This window comes from Chrysemys picta, chromosome 3, assembly GCF_011386835.1.
Source record: "Chrysemys picta bellii isolate R12L10 chromosome 3, ASM1138683v2, whole genome shotgun sequence".
NCBI classification, from domain to species: domain Eukaryota; kingdom Metazoa; phylum Chordata; order Testudines; family Emydidae; genus Chrysemys; species Chrysemys picta.
The window spans coordinates 194,325,407-194,351,187 of NC_088793.1; the positions used below are offsets into that span (position 1 = coordinate 194,325,407).

General features: G+C 40.9%; 1 protein-coding gene across 5 annotated transcripts in view; it reads left to right on the top strand.

Moving 5' to 3' along the window:
• The window catches only part of WDPCP (WD repeat containing planar cell polarity effector), a 249,225-nt gene that overhangs the window by 30,471 nt on the left and 192,973 nt on the right, over positions 1 to 25,781 (top strand). Inside the window, exon 1 of one of the 5 annotated variants that reach the window (XM_065589739.1) lies at positions 10,917 to 11,043. The exons of 3 other annotated variants lie outside the window; for them this stretch is intronic. The gene's annotated coding sequence lies outside the window, so the exon portion shown is untranslated. Of the gene's footprint in view, positions 1 to 10,916; positions 11,044 to 11,691; positions 11,828 to 25,781 lie in introns of those variants that run through there. One more of the 5 variants, XM_065589740.1, reaches the window with a different exon arrangement.

The window sequence follows — 25,781 nt, forward strand, 5'->3', positions numbered from 1 at the left end:
TGATAAAAAGCATTATGTCCCAGCCAAGAACTCTGAATTTTTATTTTCACATCCTTCAGCTAGCTCCTTGGTTGTGGAAGCAGTGATTGAATGTGGCAGACAGCAGCACACTAAATCCACACCATGTGATAAGAATCAAAAATGCCTTGACCTCTTTGGCCATAACACCTACTCATCCGTGACCATTCAGTTTAGGATCACAAATTACCAGGTTCTTATCACTAAATATAATCACACCAGTTATTTTAAGTTTACACCTTTATTGACCACCTTCCAACAGAACATCATGAGCAATTCCAGTCCATTATAGAGGGTCAGTTATTAGCTAGAACTTTGTTGCAGGCCTCTTGAGTTGCAGTTGACACTGTGACTCATTCTGTTTCCACAGCTGTCATGATGCATCGGGCATCCTGGCCCCAGCTCTCTGGGTTCCCTGGAGAGGTCCAAAATACAGTTGAAGACCTCCCCTTTAACAGATTAAAACTCTTTGCTGAATCCACCTATGAGTCTCTGCACACTCTGAATGATTCCAGGACCACCTTAAGATCCATTGGGATCTCCTTCTCTTTGTGCTGAAGCAACAAAGCCATGGAACTGGTGTACAGCCAATCATATCCTCATTTCATCTGCTTATCTTCCAGGCATACAAAACATCATGGCATAGATCTCAGCAGACACTTATTCCAAGATTACAAATAGGAGTTGGACTCACAGACTCTCCATCACATTTTTCTGAGCTGGGGATTTCCAGATGTGACCTTCTTGCTGCCATCACTACCAACAGGAAGTGCAAACAGTTTTGCTCGGATGGGGTTGGACCCTGTCTGGGGGATTCTTTTCTCATTACATGGACAAGGGGCCTTCTTTATGCATTTCCTTCAATACCTTTGATATTGAGAGTGGTAAATAACATCAAACAAAACAAAGTAAGATCATATTAATAAGCAACAGAGGGTCCTGTGGCACCTTTGAGACTAACAGAAGTACTGGGAGCATAAGCTTTCGTGGGTAAGAACCTCACTTCTTCAGATGCAAGTAATGGAAATCTCCAGAGGCAGGTATATATCAGTGTGGAGATAACGAAGTTAGTTCAATCAGGGAGGGTGAGGTGCTCTGCTAGCAGTTGCACCTCACCCTCAACTGCTAGCAGAGCACCTCACCCTCCCTGATTGAACTAACCTCGTTATCTCCACACTGATATATACCTGCCTCTGGAGATTTCCATTACTTGCATCTGAAGAAGTGAGGTTCTTACCCACGAAAGCTTATGCTCCCAGTACTTCTGTTAGTCTCAAAGGTGCCACAGGACCCTCTGTTGCGTTTTACAGATTCAGACTAACACGGCTACCCCTCTGATACTTGACATCATATTAATAGTTTCAATGTGGCCCAGGCACCTTGCCGTTCTCCCAGCGATGAGTCTTCCATCCATTCCCCATCTTCTCTCTCAAGACTCTGGTCAGATTCTCCATCACAGCCTGGGAGTTCTTCATCTTAAGGCTTGGTTACTCAATGGCTCTCCAGAATAGAGACTTCATGTTCTGCAGAAGTACAACAGGCATTATTAACCAGTAGGAAAGGATCTACGTGCGATAGTTACCTTCGGAAATGGAAGAGATCCCACCACTGCTGTGACCAGCGACGTCTTTTGTCTGTTCATTCTTCCCGCTCTGCTGTTCTTGACTGTCTCTTGGAATTAAAAATGTCAGGACTATCTATAAATTCTCTGAATTCACTTGGCAGCTATAACAGCTTTTCATTCCTCAGTGAGGGATTCTCCAGTGTCTGCTCATTCCATGACAGTGAGATTCATTAAGGGGTTGAAATTTTTTTTTCTTCAGATTAAAAATTTAGTACTTAAGTGTCTTATGAAATCCCTCTTCACACTGCTTGCCACCTGTTCCCTTCTTCACCTCTCCATGAAAATGGCCTTCTTGGTAGTCACCTCTGCCCAAAGGGTCAGGAAAATGGGAGATTTAATAGTGGCCCTGACTGTGACACTGTTTTTCAAGGACAAAGTTTCATTACATCTGTATCCTAGGTTTCTACCTAAGGTGTCATCTGAATTTAATATCAAACAAGTCATCCATCTTCCAGTTATTTCCCAAAACCACATCAGACCAGGGAGGATGCTTCCTTCCATATCTTGGATGTCAGGAGGGTGTTAGCCATCTATCTGGACACAACCAAATCTTTAGAAAGTCTCCCAAGCTGTCTCTGTTGCTGACAGGTCCAAGGAGTCCACAATTTCTGGGTGTATTATTTCGTGTTATGAATCTGCTGATTACACAACCTTCTTTTAGGGTATTAGCCCATTCCACAAAGTCTATCTAGCTGGGTGGCACTACTTAAACATATTCCCATTGTTGAAATCCGCAAGGCTGCAACTTGGACTTCGATGGGGTCTCAGTATCAAACATGCCTCAGTATCAAAGACATCCTCAGTACTGCAGAGGCAGGACCATGCCGGGAAGGAGTCTAAACATTCTACCTCTAAAAAGGTAGTACCGACAGTTCCCTCACTGCATTCGGTACTGGCGAGGAAACAGGTGTGTCATACTAACTTGGTGCCTCCTAAGCAGTTCTCTTTGGTACCACTTCTACCAGAGAGGTGGCAAAGTTTGCAAAATTACTCAAGATAGTTAAGTCCAAAGCAGACTGCGAAGAGTTACAAAGGGATCTCACAAAACGGAATGCTTGGGCAACAAAATGCAGATGAAATTCAATCTTGATCAGTGCAAAGTAATGCATATTGGAAAACATAATCCCAATTATACATACAAAATGATGGGGTCTAAATTAGCTGTTACCACTCAAGAAAGAGATCTTAGAGTCATTGTGGACAGTTCTCTGAAAACATCTGCTCATTATGCAACAGCAGTCAAAAAAGCGAACAGAATGTTAGGAACCATTAGGAAAGGGGTAGATAATGAGACAGTAAATATCATAATGCCACTATATAAATCCATGGCATGCCCACACCTTGAATACTGCATGCAGTTCTGGTCACCCCATCTCAGAAAAGTATATTAGAAATGGAAAAGGTACAGAGAAGGGCAACAATAATTATTAAGGGTGTGGAACAGCTTCCATATGAGGAGAGATTAAAAAGACTGGGACTGTTCAGCTTGGAAAAGAGATGATTGAGGGGGATCTGATAAGCGTCGATAAAATCTTGACTGGTATGGAAAAAGTGAACCAGGAAGTGTTATTTACCCCTCCACATAACAAAAGAATCAGGGGTCACCCAATTAAATTAGTAGGCAGCAGGTTTAAAACACACAAAAGGAAGTACTTTTTCACACAATGCACAGGCAATCTGCGGAGTTTGTTGCCGGGGATGTTGTGAAGGTCCAAAGTATAACTCGGTTCAAAAAAGAATTAGATAAGTTCATGGAGGATAGGTCCATCAATGGCTATTAGCCAAGATGGTCAGCGATGCAACCAGTGTTCCCTCTAATTTTTTACGTCCATGTGCAGAATGATTTTTGTTATGTGCACCAATATGGAGGTGATGTGTGGTGGGGCTGAGGGGTTTGGAGTGTGGGAGGGGGCTCAAAGCTGGGGCAGAGGGTTGGGGTGGGGCCGGGGATGAGGGGTTTGGGGCGTAGGAGGGGGCTCAGGGCTGGGGCAGAGGGTTGGGGTTTGCAGGGGTGCAGGTTCTGGGGTGGGGCCAGGGATGAAGGGTTTGGGGTGCAGGCTGCCCCAGGGCTGCGGCGGGGAGAGAGGACTCCCCCCAGCCTTCTCACTATGGCAGCTCAGGGCTGGGTGAGAGGCAGGCTGGGGACGGGGCTCCTCTTCCCGGCAGCTCCGGCAGGCCTGGACTGGGCTTGTTCCTCTCCCTGGCAGCTGCAGTGGGGCTAGGTTGGGGGAGGGGGCTCCTCTCCTCGGCAGCTGTGGCGGGGCTGGGCTTGGCTGGGCTGAGGGAGGGGCGCCTCTCCCCGCTTGCACAGCCCTTGAAAGCCTGCTGCGCAGCAGCGCAGCTTACAGGGAACTTAGGATGCAACACCATGCTCTGGGTGTCCCTAAGCCTCTGACTGCAAGATGCTGTGACTGAATGACAGGGGAGGGATCACTTGATGATTTCTCTGTTCTGTTCATTACCTTTGAAGCACCTGGAATTGGCCGTTGTCGGAAGACAGGATACTGGGCTAGATGAACCATTGATCTGATCCACTGTGACCATTCTTATGTTCTTATGTTATGTTCTTATGGTGATACGTGCCTTTTCCAAGTATTATGCAGTGGTGCATTCTTATAGATCAGATGTTGCCCTTGGGTATACAGTCTTGTCTTCAGTATTGGACTCTGCTCCTAAGCTCCGTCCTGATGAAGAATATTGCTTGGAACTCAGCTGAAGTGGAGCACCTGAGAGTGGGGGCGGGGCCTGGGGTGGAGCAGGGTTTCAAGCCCTCCAGGAGAAATTAGAAAGGCAGCGCCTCTGTAACTGGGTTAAAAAAAGAATTAGATAAGTTCGTGAAGGATAGAGCCCTCAGTGGCTACTAGTCAAGATGGTCAAGGATGCTCCAGGTGTCCCTAAACCTCCAAGTGAGGAAAAACAACTGAGGAGAGTTGGCAGTTTTTCAAAGGGACACTATTAAGGGTCCAAAAGCAAGCTATTCCGCTGGTTAGGAAAGATAGAAAATGTGGCAAAAGACCACCTTGGCTTAACCACGAGATCTTGCATGATCTAAAAAATAAAAAGGAGTCATATAAAAAATGGAAACTAGGACAGATTACAAAGGATGAATGTAGGCAAACAATACAGGAATGCAGGGGCAAGATTAGAAAGGCAAAGGCACAAAATGAGCTCAAACTAGCTACAGGAATAAAGGGAAACAAGAAGACTTTTTATCAATACATTAGAAGCAAGAGGAAGACCAAAGACAGGGTAGGCCCACTGCTTAGTGAAGAGGGAGAAACAGTAACAGGAAACTTGGAAATGGCAGAGATGCTTAATGACTTCTTTGTTTCGGTCTTCACCGAGAAGTCTGAAGGAATGCCTAACATAGTGAATGCTAATGGGAAGGGGGTAGGTTTAGCAGATAAAATAAAAAAAGAACAAGTTAAAAATCACTTGGAAAAGTTAGATGCCTGCAAGTCACCAGGGCCTGATGAAATGCATCCTAGAATACTCAAGGAGCTAATAGAGGAGGTATCTGAGCCTCTAGCTATTATCTTTGGAAAATCATGGGAGACGGGAGAGATTCCAGAAGACTGGAAAAGGGCAAATATAGTGCCCATCTATAAAAAGGGAAATAAAAACAACCCAGGAAACTACAGACCAGTTAGTTTAACTTCTGTGCCAGGGAAGATAATGGAGCAAGTAATTAAGGAAATCATCTGCAAACACTTGGAAGGTGGTAAGGTGATAGGGAACAGCCAGCATGGATTTGTGAAGAACAAATCATGTCAAACCAATCTGATAGCTTTCTTTGATAGGATAACGAGCCTTGTGGATAAGGGTGAAGCTGTGGATGTGGTATACCTAGACTTCAGTAAGGCATTTGATACGGTCTCGCATGATATTCTTATCGATAAACTAGGCAAATACAATTTAGATGGGGCTACTATAAGGTGGGTGCATAACTGGCTGGATAACCGTACTCAGAGAGTTGTTATTAATGGTTCCCAATCCTGCTGGAAAGGCATAACGAGTGGGGTACCGCAGGGGTCTGTTTTGGGACCGGCTCTGTTCAATATCTTCATCAACGACTTAGATATTGGCATAGAAAGTACGCTTATTAAGTTTGCGGATGATACCAAACTGGGAGGGATTGCAACTGCTTTGGAGGACAGGGTCATAATTCAAAATGATCTGGACAAATTGGAGAAATGGTCTGAGGTAAACAGGATGAAGTTTAACAAAGACAAATGCAAAGTGCTCCACTTAGGAAGAAAAAATCAGTTTCACACATACAGAATGGGAAGAGACTGTCTAGGAAGGAGTACGGCAGAAAGGGATCTAGGGGTTATAGTGGACCACAAGCTAAATATGAGTCAACAGTGTGATGCTGTTGCAAAAAAAGCAAACATGATTCTGGGATGTATTAACAGGTGTGTTGTGAGCAAGACACGAGAAGTCATTCTTCCGCTCTACTCTGCTCTGGTTAGGCCTCAGCTGGAGTATTGTGTCCAGTTCTGGGCACCGCATTTTAAAAAAGATGTGGAGAAATTGGAAAGGGTCCAGAGAAGAGCAACAAGAATGATTAAAGGTCTTGAGAACATGACCTATGAAGGAAGGCTGAAAGAATTGGGTTTGTTTAGTTTGGAAAAGAGAAGACTGAGAGGGGACATGATAGCAGTTTTCAGGTATTTAAAAGGGTGTCATAAGGAGGAGGGAGAAAACTTGTTCACCTTAGCCTCTAAGGATAGAACAAGAAGCAATGGGTTTAAACTGCAGCAAGGGAGGTCTAGGTTGGACATTAGGAAAAAGTTCCTAACTGTCAGGGTTAATAAATTGCCTAGGGAGGTTGTGGAATCTCCATCTCTGGAGATATTTAAGAGTAGGTTAGAAAAATGTCTATCAGGGATGGTCTAGACAGTATTTGGTCCTGCCATGCGGGCAGGGGACTGGACTCGATGACCTCTCGAGGTCCCTTCCAGTCCTAGACTCTATGAATCTATGAATCTATAAGTGCCAGATGCTGGGACTGGACAACAGGAGGAGATTTTGCCCTGTTCGTAATTGCCCTGTTCTGTTCATTCCCTCTGAAGCATCTGGCACTGGCCACTGTCAGAGACAGGGTACTGGGCTAGATTGACCATTGGTCTGACTCAGCATGGTCATTCTTATGTCTTCTTGCACAGCCAGTCCTAGCCTCCCACTCTGAGCTCACTGTATGAGTCCCTGTCCCCACCCCACTCCTAGTCTCTCCTTCTCCTCTCACTCAATTCCAGTCTCTTTGCCCACCCTATTCCAGTTTGTACCCTTACCCCAACTCCTTGTGCCTAATTTCCTTGCCCAGCCTATCCAGGATTCCCAGTTCCTTGTCAGATCTGCCACTCACCACTGGCTCCCAATTCTAGTCCCCTGCCTCAGGCTCCTCACCCAAAGCAAGTCCTCCCCACAGCTTCTTGTGCCCATCCCACCCCTTTTCCTGGTTTCTTTTCCCAGATAGTCCCAGTTTTCCCCCCACACTTCAGCTTCTTGTCAGGTCTGTCTGCCCACCACCCAGTCCCCATTCCCTCCCATACTGATTCCCAATCCCAGTTTCCTTGTTCAGACAGTCCCCTGAACTTGCTTCCTCCCCTGAACTCCGCATCTGATCTCAGTGTCTGCCCCCTACCAAGCCAACTGGCTGTCAGTTCCCCCTCCCCTATCTCTTTTACCAGCTTCCAGCCTCAGTCTCTCCCCTTAGCTCCCAGCCACAGTCTCCTAGCCCAACCAGCTCAACCTTCCCCTTTCCCCCTCAACCCCCAGTCTGTCTCTCCCTCTGTCTCAGCCCCAGTCTCCTTGCCTAGCCAGTGCCAATTTCTCCCTCCAGTGCCAGCCTCATCAGTACCAGACTAATCCTTTCTTTCCTACCTGGTCTGACTTTTGTCTCCTCTGCATTTGAATCAGAAGGTTTCCTTCTCAATGCTGCTTGGGTGCGGGGAGAGGGAGGGGTAGGGAGGCATTATTGAGAATCCAGAAGAGACAGGCTCCCTGTTCTCTGTTCCATTGCCTGGCCTAGGGTGACCGCCTTTGTTGGTTGGAAATAAGGGAAAACCGCATGAAAAATAATGGACAACTTTTAAGGGACATTTTAGGAAAACACCTTTTCCCTTAGCATGTTTTCTCTTAAGTGTACATTTCTACTGTCCTTGAGTGTACAATGCAATTATTCTAACCTTCAATTTAATGTTTAAAATGGTACCTAGTTTTAATACATTTCAATACATCTTAAAATAAGGGGCGGGTGATCACCCTAAGGGACAAATCAATGATGGTCCCTTAAAATAAGGGACGGGTGGTCACCCTAGCCTGGCCACACCCTAGCCCAAGCAACCGGGAGCAACCATTACAGGAGAAGTCCAGCTTTGCCCGGGTAGCTCTGAGCTAGAAGTATGCTCTGTTGCTCTGCGGAGATGGTGCATGTGAAATCTGGGCATCACTAGAAGCTGTGAGAGGCTCAGGCATGTTCACAGTGAGCACAGAATCTTTGGAAAATTAACTTTTAAAGTTGAATATGTCTCTACTAACTACGTGTGAACTGTGACTTTTCAGAGGCTTATATCTTGGTCAAGATGGACAGATTTTCATGGGGATGGCAAAAGGCACATCCTTGACATAAAGGCCACCTCCCTGCAAAAGCATGGAAGTGCTAGAGCTTTCTAACAATTTTTCTCAAGAATTTTTTAACATGGCAAACGAACATATTTTTACCTAGTCTTGTTCTTGGAAATAGCTGAATGGTATTGGCTGAAATTTTCCCAAAAAATCCAACCTGAGACAAACACCTTGCATGGAAAAGTTCAGCAAATATGGTTAAAGTTTAGCAAAGTTATAAGAAACTGGAAACAGGGTCTTATCATGAGAAGCCTTAATAATAGGCAGTAAAACCGCCCCTGCCTATAATTTGTAGGACAAGGTTTAATTAGATCTGTGCATTCATAGGGCTGGAACTAGGGGTGCTGGGGGTGATGTCGCAGCCCCTGGCTTGAAGTAGTCATAAAACCCAAATACATGGTTTCTGCCTTCAGCACCCCCACTATAAAAATTGTTCCAGCACCACTGTGTGCATTCAGTGACTCATTTTTCTAATATGTTAATGCCAGCTTCTAACTTTTTTGACTACGTCACATTTTTGGAGACATAATTATGGGGAAATTATCTTGCATTTATTTTGTTTCAAATATTATGCAGGACACACATAAAAGAAGGAATGTAGCTTGTATTTAACTCCCTTGTTAAAATCTAAGCTTTAGATCAATTTATTGACTTTTAATTATAACATACTTCCCATGAGGAGTGAACATCTCTTAAATGACAGCATATTATTGTTTTATTATTCGTATTGCACCATTGGTTTGCATAGAACTTCAGAGGCAAATAGAAAGACCATAAACAAAATCTTTGTCCCCTGAATTCAGTGGGCGTTTTGCCATTCATTTGATTTGAGTGGGGCCAGGATTTCATCCCAGCTCGCTGCATCAAGTAGGTGACAATCTAAATTGGACAGAAAACACCAAAAATGAGAACTTGCTCTTTGGGGTAAGATTGTAGGAAAATCAGATAAGAGAAGCAAGAATACATACAGGTAGAGAGAAGTTTGAGGAGTCTAGGTTTGAGGAGGAAACATTGGTTTTTAACATTTTAATTATACTATTAATTGGAGAGTGAGAGAAAAATGGGTAAGAGGCCATTTAATAAATGAAATGAAAACATGTATTTGAAACACTAGATGGTGCTATTGTGTAAAGTTGCATTTATGGTAACTTGTAAAGTCAGTTGATATCCTCTGAGGTGTGAGAAAGAAAATCATCTTTAAAAAGTCGTGGAACATTTGCATCTTTGCTAAATGGGCAGTTTCACTGAAGGACTTAGAATATAGAATGAATATTATTGTGCTTGTAGCTCTTGTTTTATAATACGTAGACCAAGACGTAACATCTCAGGGAAAAAATGGTGTGATAATTTGTTAAACCATATGCAGTATTTTGATTTAAATGTGCCTAAAAAGTACTTACCTTCTTGGTTCCCAAGGAAGAAGAGGCAATTTAAGTCGCATACTCTTAATGTAGAAACTATTTGCTAGTTGCCTTACACTGAATATACAAATACAAGGTTCCCTTGTATTAATTCAAGTACACCCTAAAATGCCTTAGGATTAAAGCAATTATCTGTAATACTATATTACTTATATTTAAGGCTTGTTGTTGATTGGATAAAAACATGAAATACAACTTTTTTTTTCTTGGAATAGTTAATGTGTTTTCTTCCTTGTCTACTTTACCAAAATTCTACATTCCTTGTGTAATCCTAGGATATTAAAAATAATTAAATGGGATATTCACAGTTTCAGTAATGAAACATAATTGGAGTTTGGAATACTTTGATATTAAAATTAAAAAGAAAAAACAAGAAAGATGATCTTGCTGAGAATGTGCACATTATTTTCATGTATTGTTCCATGTTTCGGGCAGTGAAGCTACTGGAAGTCTTTCTCATATAAAGATTGTAGGATTAAGCCTGCTAACAGTTTTTAGCTTACAAATATGTATCATAAAGAGTGTGTGAGTATGTATATGTTGAGATGAGGGAAAGGCTTAGTCCTAAAATACTATTAATAATATTTTTATGGCACAACTGAATATTTGATTATATTTACATTGTTTATTTTTTGTAATGAGTTGGTCAAAAAAAGTCAGGATAATTTGCAATAGCTGGCAAAATGTGCTTGTTATATTGCTGTTTGATAACATAAATGATAAATTATTTAGTAAACTTGTCAGGAAACATATTTAAATCTATCCAGCAAATACCAGAGGATGATGATTCCTCTGATGGATGATTCCTGATGATTCAGAGGAAAGTGTGATTTATGGACTTTGTTATTTAAATATAGCAAGTACTTTACAAATAGTAATGATTTATGTGACCTAGAAAACACTGAAGAGTTGGCATCCATTCCTAGGTTACCTATTTCTTTCAGGCTGAGGAGGACCCTGATCTACAATGCTATCTTATATACAAGGGTGCTTATTATGTACATTGCATGTACTATAAATGCTGTGCAAAGCACCTCTCCCATTTAATTACACAAACTTATTGTTAATTAATAACTTGTGTTAGCATCATCGAGCAATAGAGCATTTGTCAGGGGTGTGTTTTGCAATCCTGAAATAAAGCTGGCAAGTGAAGAGGATGGTTACTAAATAGCACACCTCTCATGAAGAAATCCTTGGAAAGGAGCCAGGGACAGGAAAACGATGCAAGGTTCACCATGCAAAGTCCCTTCAAATAAGTCCCACAACATGCAGTGGTGTGGGGATTCAAGCATCCCAAACCCTCTTTCGTCCTAGTGATCTACAGGGAAGGAGACTCCCAGATTTGAGGAGGTAGGAGACAACTGGATGGAGATCTCTTGCCTCTGTGTTGTTCTGTTGGTCTCTATCCCTCCCAGCAGCACAGCTGCAGTTGGAGCCACACTGGTATTGGCTGGATGTTCCTGAGACTGCCCAGAAATAGCTACAGCGGGAACCCACATGGAGTTATACAGCACACAGCGGCACAAATTCACAACAGGATTTCAGAGTGAAAATATGGGGAGGTCTGCAATGAATAGTGATGTAGAGCCCAGTCCACTGATTCTCCCCCCTGCAGTCCTGGCCCACATCTTTCCAAACCCTACAGAGGCGCAGCTCTAGTGTTTTTTGTGAGGAGTAAGGAAAGGGAAGACAATACTATTGAGAGAGCATTCTCCACCCTTTCCCCTTTCCCTGGAGACAGTGATTCACCTGTGGAACCAAGTTTAAATTTTTAGCAGTCTGAGCATGGGTTCAGCTATGTTCCATCTAATTGCAGAGTCTGTGTGTCCCAGACACAACAAGAAGGAATATTTGACTTGTTTGAGTGAGATTAAAGCAGATTTTACTTATTCTGTTCATTTGGGGGTTCATCTTTGGCTTCAATTGCACATGCCTAATAGCTGTTTGGAGGCCTGTGTGAAATGAATTGGAGGCCTTTGTGGGCAGAGTTCCAATATACAGATGTCTCCCTCCTGTTTAAATCTGCCCCAGCCACTGGATGTGGGGAAGCTTATATTGCGTCTGTCCATGCTTTTATCTGTTCTACAGATATAATGGGGACTTGGCTCTCAAATTCTGTCCAGCTGATGCCTTTGTAAGTACCACAGTCTCTTAAAAATATCTGCATGAATGGAGGCGGTTCTTGTGGTGCTGAACACTATTCAGCCACCACACAGTATTACTCAGTTACTTTATATGGACATAGGAGACAAATCTGCTTATGTGTATTATTCACTGTAAAATGTATGGTTAGCTCAGACTGTGTCTCTATGCTGGTAAACATACATACTTTGGTTAATCTTTTTAATGACCTTAATGTGACATTACACCCATTCTGATATGTAGAAGATCCATGAGTGGGGGGGGGGGGGGGGGAGATAATTGTGTATAAGTCAATTATTTGAGAGTAGAGCCTTTAATTTCTTCAGGCTCTATAAAAAGAATTTGGGCATCTGCACATATTTATTTTAGAGATATACTGTTACATCTTTAGCGCAGTGCATAGGGAGTTAGCCATGGAACACTCATTAACGTTAATGGGATTTCTATGGCTAATTCCCCACACACTGGCTGAAAATTTAGCCCAAAGAGATTTGCAAAGTGATGTTGAGAAGCAAGTTGGTCGGTTAGCCTCATTACTTTTATGTTATTAAGCGCTCTATCTGCCATTGGCTTTATATGAAGACTGTAATATTATACTTAACACTTAATACTGAAGTACTGTATGCCAAATATAGAATCTAATATTGAGATAAAATAATATAGCAGTTTTAGTACATTTCAAAATACTAGTTCTAGGTATTTTTAGTCAAATTCACCAAAAACTGCAAAATATAAAGAAAATTATATATTAAAGGAAAATTTTTAGACTTCAGAACAATTTTGCATTTCTGGTAACTTCAGTGTAGCCTTGAGGCAATTGCTGAGGTAAATGAAAAGGACAACTATCTGCTTTGGGCTTAGCATACAGATAGTATTTTACATACATCCTCTTGTGAATAACTTTTGTGAAAGTTCATTGATAAGATAGCAAAGTCATTTTCTCTTCAACAGGACATGTAACAAAGTATTTAAAATACTGAAATATACTTGTAAATCATAGAAATATAGGACTGGAAGGGATCTTAATAGGTCATCTAGTCCAGTACCTTGCACCGAGACAGGACTAAGTATTATCTAAACCATCCCTGATAGGTGTTAGTTTAACCTGTTTTTAAAAACCTCCAATGACAGAGATTCCACAACCTCCCTAGGTAATTTGTTCTGGTGCTTAACTACCCTTACAGTTAGGAAGTTTTACTAAGGCCAGGTCTACACTACCCCCCTAATTCGAACTAAGGTACGCAACTTCAGCTACGTGAATAACGTAGCTGAAGTTCGAAGTACCTTAGTTCGAACTTACCTTGGTCCACACTCGGCAGGCAGGCTCCCCCGTCGACTCCGCGGTACTCCTCTCGCCGAGCTGGAGTACCGCAGTCGACGGCAAGCACTTCCGGGTTCGACTTATCGCGTCCAGACTAGACGCGATAAGTCGAACCCAGAAGTTCGATTGCCAGCCGCCGAACTAGCGGGTAAGTGTAGCCAAGGCCCTAGTGTCTAACCTAAATCTCTCTTGCTGCAATTTAAGCCCATTATTTCTTCTCCTATCTTCAATGGATAAGGAGAAAAATTTATCATCTTTCTCTTTATAACAACCTTTTTCATACACTAAGGCTGTTATCATATCCCCCCCTTAGTCTTCCCTTCTCCAGACTAAATAAACCCAATTTTTCTTCTTTCCTCATAAGTCATGTTTTCTAGACCTTTAATCATATTTGTTCCTTTCCTCTGGACTTTCTCCCATTTGTCCACATCTTTCCCAGAGTAGGGTGCCAAGAACTGTACACAGCACTCCAACTGAGGACTTATCAGTGCTGATTAGAGTAGAAGAAGTACTTCTTGTGTCTTGCTTACAACATCCCAGAATGATGTGTGCTTTTTTGCAACAGTATTACATAGTTGATTCATATGTAGTTTGTGATCCACTGTAACCCCCAGATCCTTTTTCTGCAATACTCCTTCCTAGACAGTCATTTCCCATTTTGTATTTGTGCAGTTGATTATTCCTTCCTAAGTGTAGTATTTTGGATTTGTCCTTATTGAATTTCGTTCTACTCATCTCAGAGCATTTCTCCAGTTTGTCAAGATCATTTTTGAATCCTAATCCTATCCTACAAAGCATTTGCAATTCCTCCCAGCATGGTATCATAGGCAGTCTTTATAAGTGTACTCTCTATGCTATTATCCAAATCATTTATGAAGATATTGAATGGTTTTACTCTCTGAGTATGGTTTTTGCAACCAGTGGTGCACCCACCTTATAATAGATTCATTTAGGCTCTATTTCCCTATTTGTTTATGAGAAGGTCATGTGAGACAGTATCAAAAGCCTTACTAAAGTTGAGATATATCACATCTACTGCTTTCTTTGTATCCACAAGGCCTGTTACCCTGTCAAAGAAGGATATTAGATTGGTTTGACATGATTTGTTCTTGAGAAATCCATGTTGGCTGTTACTTATCTCCTTATCATCTTCTAAGTGCTTACAAATTGATTGTTTGATTATTTCCTCATTATCTTTCTGGGTACCGAAGTTAAGCTGACTGGTCTATAATTCCTTGGGTTATTCTTATTCCCCTTTCTGTAGCTAGGTACTATATTTGCCCTTTTCCAGTCCCGTGGGATTTCTCCTGTCCTCCACGAGTTCTCAAAGATAATTGCTAATGGCTCAGAGATCTCTTCAGCCAGTTCCTTAAGCAGGGGTCGGCAACCTTTCAGAAGTGGTGTGCGGAGTCTTCATTTATTCACTCTAATTTAAGATTTCGTGTGCCCATAATACATTTTAACGTTTTTAGAAGGTCTCTTCCTATAAGTCTATAATATATAACTAAACTATTGTTGTATGTAAAGTAAATAAGGTTTGTAAAATGTTTAAGATGATTCATTTAAAATTAAATTAAAATGCAGAGCTCCCCAGACCGTTGGCCAGGACCCGGGCAGTGTGAGTGCCACTGAAAATCAGCTCGCGTGCCGCCTTTGGCACGCGTGCCATAGGTTGCCTACCCCTGTCCTTAGGTATTCTAGGATGTATTTCATCAGGCCCTGCCAACTTGAAGACATCTAACTTGTCTAAGTAAATCTTAACTTGTTCTTTCCCTATTTTAGCCTCAGATCCTATACCATTCACACTGATGTTCACTATGTTAGTCATCCAATCACTGCTAACCTTTTTGGTGAAAACTGAAACTAAATAAGCATTTAGCACTTTGGCCATTGCTGCATTTCCTATTATGTCTTTCCCTCATTGAGTAATGAGATTACTCTGTCCTCTAAAGCCCTGCAAGGGGCTATTTTTTAATCCCACTCCCATCCTGCCCCACAATTCCCACTCCCACCTGCTCCTGCATTGTTTCTTGCATTTTATCCCACTCCCACCTGCAAAAACCTTAGATCCAACAAATCCAGTAAGAGACAGATTCCCCCATGCTACTAAAAAAAAAAGTGGTTAATATATATATAAACAGACTTCAGACACAATTTTTACCACTAAAAGAATAAAACAAATCATGCTTAAACCATGTAAAAATACTTTAACTCCTGTTACAATAAACATCTAATCTCTTTCTATCCATCGCTTATAATTTAAGTATTAAAACCTTAATTTAAAAAAAAGATTTAGTGTTTTCCCGCAAATAACCGCAGTCAGGTTTTTTCCCCTACCCAATTCCGCTCGCAACAACGTACATTTTACCTGTTCCTGCTGTTATGGGAACAGGTCCTGCGGGACCCATGGGATATCAGTCCCACCGGAGGGCTCCTCTATCCTTGGTCTTCATCTTGCTTCTAATATATTGGTACAATGTAAAATTTGTAAAATGTTTTCTTGTTATTCTTTACATCCTAGCTAGTTTAATCTCTTTTTGTGCCTCAGCCTGTTTAAATTTGTCCCTATATGCTTCTGTTGTGCTTTTTTTAATAGTCATCCTTTGTAATTTGACCCAGTTTCCACTTTTGGTATGACCCTTTTTTGAGTTTCAGATTGTTGAAGAACACCTGGTTAAGCCAGGGTGGTCTCTTACCACAGTTCCTATTTTTCCTACGCATTGAGAAAATTTGCTCTTGTGCCCTTAATAATGTCTCTTTAAAAAATTGCCATCTCCCCTGAACTCTTTATTCCCTTAGACTGTTCCCTTAGACTTGATTCCCATGGGATCTTACCTACCAATTCTCTGAGTTTGGTAACGTCTGCCTTCTTGAAGTCCATTGTCTTTATTCTGCTGTTTTCAAACATTTGATCATAACTCATTTTTGCATGCTGTCTGAAAACTGGAAGCAAGACCTGTGTAAATTTCCATGCAGATTTGGAAATCAGCATTCAGATTTCCTCTGAAAGACAACTGAAATCTATGTAAGCTTAAAATGATATTTTATACTTCAAAACAGGGGCATTTAAAAATAAAATCCAGAATCCCATTAAATATTTGGCAATGTAAAGTGTACATTAGATGTATCTTATTCCTTCTGTACTGTGTGTAATATACCCGTTAGTGAATGTGTGCAGACACACGCACACACAAGCACTCACAGACTTTCCTCTTTCCCTGTTTATCACTTAGCGTTTTAATATTTCTTCGTGCCTGGGAACGCAGATGTTAAGTAGCTTCTTCAGCTTCTATCAAATCCACTCTGCAGCCAGCCATTAGAGGGTGCTTCCGCACCAAGGAGCTGTCTTAGTTCCTCTGAGTTCCTTAGAGCCCAGTTTACTTAACTCTTTTCTATTTTTATTATCAAAGATAAATAATTTTGTGCTTCCCAGAATTACACAATTAACTTCTTTAATTTGCATAACTTTATCCACTACTATTCTTGGATTTCAGAGGTTGAAAATGAGGATAACAAAAGGTGAATAAAAGAGGTTCACATGATTCAAGTGAGCAAAAGTAGAACAGTGTATAACTATTAGTCTAAAAACAAAAGAAAAGAAAATACTTATACATACTGTGTAAGTGAAAAACAGGCTAGACTCATACCAGTTTAGAACAAATGAATGAGCGTCTGTATTATATAATGTTCACTTACAAAATTACTTTCTGTTTTGGAAGTAATTTTGTTCATCATGTCCACGCATGTGTATTCTCAGCAGCAATAAATCAAATATGTAAATTTCTGCCACCTACATTAAAGATGTTTTATAAAACAATAGCCTTACTAAGATAGAGACGTTCCCCTGCAGACATTATGCCCCTCCTTAAAAAGCAAACTAAAGGAAGCTGACTCAACAATGCATAGTGTAAAACCAATTTGCTGTCGGCTAGTCAAATCCTGTTTGTTACAAGCTTTAGTACAGGTGCCATTACGTATGTATTTATTCTTTGGCCAATAGCTGGTTATATAATGTAACGACTTGGATACATATTATTATGGCCTTCGTGTGCTTGTCGATATATATATTCCACTGTTGGGGTGTATGAGCCTATGCACTCAAGTTCAGATTATTTTGGCCATCTGTATACACTGGGGGCTGCACCTGCACCCTGAGTGCTTTCATGCCTCCAACTGAGGGCCTACAGACCAGGGGGAATCCAACTTCCTCTCATTTCCTCCTCACTTGGAGCTTGTGGCTCCTAGTCAGAACTTGCAGTGCCCAAGCTTCTTCTCTCAACGTGTAGCCTCTTCTGTACAGCTGTGAGGGAGTTGAGGGCTGAGTTTTACTCTAGACATAGAAGCTCAAGGAATACTTGATACTACTCCCTAGTATCCGTCCCTGTAGCCATCTTCTCCTTATGCTTACCAGCACCATTGTGGCTCTGTGGGGAACCATGCTAGAAGACCAGTGTCTGCATCCCAGTCCAGGACGAGATCCCCTTCTCTTCCTCACAAATGGGCTTTACAACCAGCCCAGTCTGCTCCACTGCCAGCTGAACAGCCTGGTCATGGCTCTGTTGAAGAGGCAGAGGACCATCCCACCCCGGCTCCCATCTCATCCTCATCCCGTGATGAGGCTATAGTTCCTGCATCATCTACTCCAGCCCAAGATGGTTACAAGATGTTCCAGGACTTGCTACCCAGAATGTGTGATGCTCTAGAGAGTCCAGTAGAGGTGGTCCAGGAAAAAATGCACACACTGCTGGACATCCTGTACACCTCGGTACCAGGACATCTTGCAGTGCCTATCAATGAAACATTTCTAGAGCCAGCTAAATTGTTCTGGCATATGCCTGCTCCTCTGGCACCAACATCAAAGAAAGCAGACCATCGCTATCAAGTGCCTTCCCATTTGCTTTGAGCAATTTTATACACACGCCACACTGGTGTCATTAGTTGTCACTGCAGTGAATGAGAAGTTGAAACAAAACCAACACCAAGCAACACCAAAAGACAAGTAATCCAAAGTTATAGATATGTCTGCTTCCGAGAAGGACAGAGTTGGGGATCCTTGTCCAATGTGTTTCTGATACTCTGGACCCAGGGCCTGATGTATGCTTATCCTCCAATTCAGTTAATCTTGTGCGTTCTCAGAAAGCTCAAGTGGGGTTCAGCCAGGATCATCGTATTAACTCCAGCATAGCTGAGGCAATTCTGGTCCTCGGACCTAAAGAATCTCTCCATTCAATTTCCACTGCAGTTGCCTCTCCGGCCAAATATTATAGCTCAAAAAGACAGTCAGATTCTCCATCCGGATCCATGCTCCCTGCACTTCACCACGGGGATATTGGCTGGCTAACATCAGTAGAGGGAACCTGTTTAACTGAATTACAAAACATTATCATCCAAGGACTCTGTGAGGCATTCTTACTTTGCCAATTGGGAAAGACTTACTAACTAACTGGGCACAGTTATCTCCATCTCTAGCTCAGATACCAGACATACTGGAGTACCTTCAGTCATAGTTCAGGACTGAAGGCCTTCGTTCTGATCCAGCAAACAGACAAGACCTTCTGCCTACGGGGAGTTCCCATAACCTTTGGGAAGGGTTGGAAGGACTGACCCTGACCAGAGCTCTTGTGGAGATGCGGGGGCATGGTGAGGTGATGTCTGATAATTTTACTAGCATGTGTGTAGGCTCTTTTATTGTTTTCAATGTTTTCTCTGTTACACTTTTACTGAATAAAATGTGCTTGCTTAGTGGTAATTTATAACTGTGGTGTGGTAATTTATAACTGTGGGCAATTACACTGTTGTTAATCTCTGAACAGAAAGCAAGCAGGCCTTCTTAGGCAGACTGTCTTTTGCCGGGAATAACACCATGAAGACAGGGAACTGTTCAACCAGGAGATACCCTGGTTAAGAGGGATAAAGATGCAGGCCTCCACTTGAGAGAGGAGACAGCTGGGGAGCCATTGAGGGGAATAACAGTGCATTTGCCCTGAACTGTGACACCTCATCAAAGGGACTTTCGATGAGCTCCCTGAGGGTTCAGCTGGCCCTCTCAGCTTTCCACCCTCCAGTTTAGGGGTATTTCACATTTTCACAGCCTACAGTGACTGGGTTCCTAAAATGCCTTGTAAGGGCATATCTCCCCACTCAGAGAACCTCTCCCTCCATGGGATCTAAATATTGTAATAGCAGGGTTAATAGGCCCACCTTTTGAGACCCTTGAATTAACCTAATTTGGGTGAGTGCGGCCATACTGCAAAATATCACTTGAGCAGCACTGTGATAATGTGAGCAGCACTGTGTTGTCGGCCAGGGCCAGGTTCAGTATCTAGGAGTTCCTCTTGAAATTACAAAACAAAGTCAACTTGAGCCCCCACCCAGAAACCTGGGAAAACCTCTGGGTGCCCTTAATAGACGATACCTCTCCACTCACAAGCACTGCGTCTCTGTATATCATAAAGAACACTTGTATTAAGTGGAAAAGGAACACAGCACTAATTTGGAAAAACACAGCAACGGAGTATGTGAATAATAAGTAAAACACCAACCCCAACACAACCTTGCCTCAGTTTCCCCACCTGCAGGTGGGAATGTGCAATGAACCCACCACTTTCTCCCTTCCTTCCACTGCACCGCACTCATGGTTTGTTGTTAGAGGTTAGTGAAATCACAGAGTCCAAAGGTGCATTCATGTACCTTCTTCATCTTTCCATCAAAACCGCCGTTCTGTTAACAATAACTTTGGCCAGAAGAGTAAGTGAGATACAAGCACTGATTGCAGGGGCCCCATATACATTTTTTCATAAAGGTAGGATATTTTGAGATCTCACACAACATTTATACTGATGGTAGTCTCTGACTTCCATCTAAAACAGGCTCTGTATCTACTTGTATTTTTCCCCAAGTCCCTTAAAAAAAAAAGGTGAAGCTAATCTTCCCACACTTCTTAGGGTGCTCTCTCTCTACATTGATAGACCTAAGACACTTAGGATATCCCCCGACTGTTCACACAATATAGGGTGAAAGGACAGACCATTTCAACACAGAGACTCAAAATGATTTATTCTTGAATCAGGCTGTGCTATGAATTAGCCAACCTAGACCCACCAATGGGTATGACAACTCACTGTGCAAAACTGCAGGTCCTTTCTGTTGCTTCTTTGGTACATGTTCCAATCCTGGGTTTTAGTGCACACACTTAACCAGCATTACTCCATAGTGGAAGCGTTCAGATCTGATTCTAAATTTGGTAGGTTGTCCTACAATCGTCATTCAAGTAGACTCCTAGGACCCACCTCCTATCATCTAGGTCACTGCTTGTGAGTCACCGACCGTGGAATATGTGTGGACAAGCACCCGAAGAAGAGATGGTTACTTACATTACAGTAACTATGGTTCTTTGAGATATGTTGTCCATATAATACATAATGTGATAACACCTAGATTCTGTGTTGGCAAAGGAACTGAGAAGTTGAGGGTCACCCTGCCTTTTATGCCCTAAATTAGAGGCACAAGGATATTCAGGGCACAGGGACAGACCCCAACAAACACTGCTGGTGAAAAGAATTCAAACTCAAGTGTGTTTGGGTTCATGCTTACTAACAGTGGAATACATATGGACAATACATCTTGAAAAAGCACAGTTACTGTAAGGTTAGTAACTGTTTCTTTCCATAAAGTAGTACCAAGAAAATCTCTTTTCAGTTAAAACCTTTGTTTTTTGACTTTGCCTTTTCAATTAGATTTGCCATCTGAGAGGCAGTTAGGAGATGTTTACATCAAACTGAGAAGTGGTGCATGTTCTGGTTTATTGAAATGAGTTTTTTTTAAATGGCATTTTAATCTGAGTTGATAATGCCTTGATAAGAGTTATTAGCAAATAAGTACAAATGCTGCTTTTTTATATAATTGTATAATTTGATCAATTTCAGGATTTTGAAAAATATTTCCAATTAGTAAAATCACATATATAATAGCTAAATACTGTGAATACCATAGAACATTACACCAGCTCTGACTTTTGGTCCCGAATGAGCAAAACAAATAAATTGTAGTATTTGTCTGTTGGGGTTTGGAGGAAGTTCTAGAGCTTTCTGGATTAGTGGAAATGAAAAACTAATAAAGTTAGATATTTGAGAAATAGACAGTAAGAATTCTCCAGTGTTTTGGTGCCGTACAGGAAAAGGTATTTACAAAACCACAAAGTTATTTTTTAAATTACTTAGGAGTTTCAGACCAAAAGAAGATATTGGTTGTTTCCAATGAGCCAATAATGTGGTTTAGCTTCTAGTATCCAGCAGCATGAGAAGAATTAAGATTTGAAACCCATAACTATTAGTGAATGAAACTCTATCAGAGTTGTGTCATCTTTCAACTAGATGTTTATTTTTATGGAAGCTTATGAATGATTTCTTTTTCTTTTATACGCACCAGAATACTTTCAGCTTTCATTTTCTTTTCCGTTTCTCCTTGAATCCTACACAAATGAATGTGCTTATTACAAGCTATATGATCTAAAGGAAATGGTTATAATGATCTTTATTGGAGTTGAGAGCAAGTGTATACCATAACCAGAAGACCCTGTATTAAGAGTTCAAATAAATCTTGATGTTTACAAGTACATTTTATGACCAGAAATAATGACAAATTTCTCTGTGACATTAACATGTAGTTTTGTAAATTACTTTAGTGAACTAACTCAACTATTGCTCATCCCTGCTTATGTGCCTTTTATTTTTTGGTGAGTGCTCAAACATGGAATTTCATTTTAAAAATGTAAATGAGAAATGAACACCCTTTGGGATCTTATCTAAGATCAAGACTGTTGTCTCTTCAGTTCTTAGGATAAAAGTGTTATTTGCAGTTTTTACATCTGAAGAGTGCATGAGATGAAATGCTAGATAAAGCACCTCCATTGATGTGTTGAAATTTTAATATTTATAGAATATAACATTTCAATATCTCAGTGCTGTGCTCTATTATTCGTGTGTGTAAGTATGTAATATTGCATAGTACATTTGATTCTAATTTTTTCTTTAAGACTGTCTGATACCTGTCTGTTTTTTTATTTTAGCTATAACAAGTTGACAACTATTCTCTAGAGCCTGTAAATATATAGTTCAGACTGAGGTCAAGTTGTCCCTAATTTTGGAGTGAAATATAAACAAGTATGGCTTCTAAATCTTGCTGTTGAACTTGCTGAACTTTTTGAACGGCAGGCTAATTGAATGAAGTTCTTGTATCTTATATATAATTTGGGCATTCTGAATGGAAATACAGAATGAAAAGTCTCCTGTGAAGTCTTTCTAAGACATTAGGTATTGAAGCTTATGGCATATGTCATCTGAAAGGTATTTTTTCTTAGGCTCTCAAAGAAATTTTAGATTAGAGCTAAGACTTCAGTGTAACAAGATATTAAGGATTTCTCCACATACATGTGTTTATACAATGCTCAGCAAAATGGGGCCCCAGGCTAATTAGGACCTTTAGCACTACTGTAATGCAAATAATAATAACAACATCATTTTAAACAAAATGCTAGTGCTTAATATACCAGGGTACATTCAGCTAACAGATTAAATATGATCTTGATCCTGCACCATGAAAGCCAATGAAAGTTTTTCTATTGACTTGAATGGTAGCAGGATCAAGCTCTAATTTCTGAAATGTAATTTATTTACACTAAATTGTCTGTAATTTATTTGCACTAAATAGATGGGTTGTTCTACTGGTAGTGTGCAGAAGTAGCCATAAAGGATACTCGCTCTTAAATCTGAAATTAAAATTGTAAGGTGTGTAGAATGTAGGTAACTGACTGACAAAATAAGAACAGGGAATCTGCCTAGTCTAGTACTTTAAAAAGCTGTTCATCTCTTTGTCTTTTTGTTGGATACCCATAATTCTCATGTTTTATCCTTTATGTCAGAGACTCAATTGTATAATGCTGATTTCCTCAGTAACCAGCTCTTATATTCGAAAGACTGACTCTTTGCCATTTTGTAACAGTGACCAGTATAACTCCATCATTATAGCTAATGATGGGAATAGGCCTAAGTAGATAAAGGATGGATGTGGATTGGTGGAAAGTCTTACAGTGAATCAGATGTTGTCCTTTGGACCTCTTCTTGTCACCTCCCCTCCCTCCCTCCAACTTCCGCTTTTCCACCTTACAAGAAGGAGAATTGTGTAATTTGAGATGCAAAATTAGATTTTTGTGTGGTACCTTTGTAGGCCTGTATATCTAGGGTGACCAGATGTCCCATTTTTAAAGGGACAGTCCCGTTTTTGGGACTTTTTCTTATATAGGTGCCTATTATCTCCCACCCCCCATCCCATTTTTTCACAGTTGCTATCTGGTAACCCTATGTATATCAGATCATTTGATTGTTAGTAGGTATATTAGCAAAAATTAAGAATATAGGATATTGTACATTTTTGATCCAGACTATGGGAACGATGGAGAAATATTACCTTGCCACAACATCCACCAATAAACTCCAGCCAATAAAGTTTGAATAGTAGGACTCTTTCTTCTTCACTCTTTCTTCTTCATGTAACATGTGAACATCACTAAGGAAAAAAATGCTGTATGCTATTGGGTTGGTTATGGAATAATAAAAGTTGACTAAAAATCCATTTACACTCAGTAAGGTTATATGAAAATGAGAATGTAGCTGTGTAAGGCATTCCAACTGGCCTGGTACAAAATTCCATCAACGTAGAAAACTATAGTGAATTCTATTATATTCTCTTCTGTTCTACTGAAATTAAGGACAGGTAGCCCGCAGTAAACAGAAATTACAGCACTTACATTTTAAATGTAATGCATTTTTCAAATCATGAAACTAGGCTTGACAGAGCAAACAACCTCTAATTCTGCATAAATACCTACCATAGTGAATAAATTTACTGTAAATCTGAAATTTTTAGGGAAGATGAAGGCCATCTTGAAATAAAATGGTTAATATTTTTCATCAGATGGTGATTAATATATTAAGAAGTGCTTGGAGGACTGTAATATCTTGGTGAGCAGGAAGTATGTAGACTACTAGAGATGAATGGGGTCATGAAGAAAGATTCATTCTATTTATAAGAATGGATATACCTCAATCATATTTTTTATCTTTCTTTGTTTTCTGGGGTGGCGAAACATAATTTCACTTGTATGACTGAGTTAATTATAGGTAAAGGGCTTTAACAATTCTGAATAGTGCGCTTTAAATTTACAAATAGATTAGAAATCTTTGAAAAATCAGGAAGTAATTTTTGACAGGACAATCTACTTTTTTTTAGGATTAAGTAAACTTGTCTCTCTCGCCAACACAAGTTGGTCCAATAAAAGATATTCCCTCACCCCTCTCTAGTATTCACTCTACAAATATAAGGCAGGGCTAAGGAAATTTGGGACCCTATGCACATTGCTCCATGCCCCCCAACTCCCCTACTTCTGCTCCTATGGACCAGCCCCCAACTTGGCGAGCCTGGTGGTCAGGGACCCATGCCAGAGAGGTAAGGGGTGTAATAGACCAGAATTTTATAACTTCAGATTTTGAGCCATTGAACTGCGTCATCAACACGAGATGCATACCTACCTGTTTGTGTTCATGTTGTTATGATTATTTATTTGTACTGTGGTAGCACTTACAGGTTTCAGCCCCATTGTGCTAGGTACTGTACAAACATAGCAAACAGATGGCCCATATTTTAAAATTGTGTTTAAAGTCTAATATAGACAAAACAAGTTGTACGTTAACATGTTAGCAGGCTGAGGTAAACCCAAGGCTTCTCACTAGGGTTGAACGCAATTAGTTAACATGCTAAAACTATGACTTGCCTTGTCCACCCTAGGATTTTAACATGTAACTTAACATGCGTTTGCCAACGTGTTAAAAGTCTGTGTGTGTCCTACACCACAGAGGGAGTTCATCTTTGTAATTAGAGTTTGTAATGATGGAATTTGGAAATCCTGTCTGCATAGCAAATTGTCCCTGAACTGTAGACTTTGAAGGTATATGGCTGAGCCATGGGCACTATTTATTTTTATTATTTATATTACAGTTGTCACCAAAGGCTCCAATCAAGATCAGGGCCTTGTTGTTCAGAGCACTGCACAAAAACATAGTAAAAAAGCAGTCCTGCCCCAAAGAGACAAAAATGCAACAGGTGGTGAACCACACCGTGTGAAGGAAGAGGGGAGGACTCATCAATAAGGATCAGACAGAGCCAAATTATGTTAATTGCCCCAATGTGGCCTCATCAGCACTGGTACCCAAATCTGCAGCGGGCCAGAGGACACCATACTACCAAACCTCCTGTCTCAACAGCAAGGGAGAATTCTATATCCCCAGAAGCATTGCAGCATGGGAATAACCTCCTGACTAATGTGGTCTGTTTCTGGTCTTAGGGTTCAAGCCATCCTCTGGCAATCCAGGAAAGGCTCCACCCAGAAATGCTGTAAACAAAACTGGAATTGATTTGCTATCTGGGCCACTAGTGAAGGACTCACTCCATTTCAAGCTGGAGTCCCTTCACTTCTAGGTCACCTTCCATATCATAAGTCTCAGGGCTTAGCTATAACCTCCATAAAGGTCCATATGGTAGCAATATCTGCCTAAGGAAAACCTATTTTCTG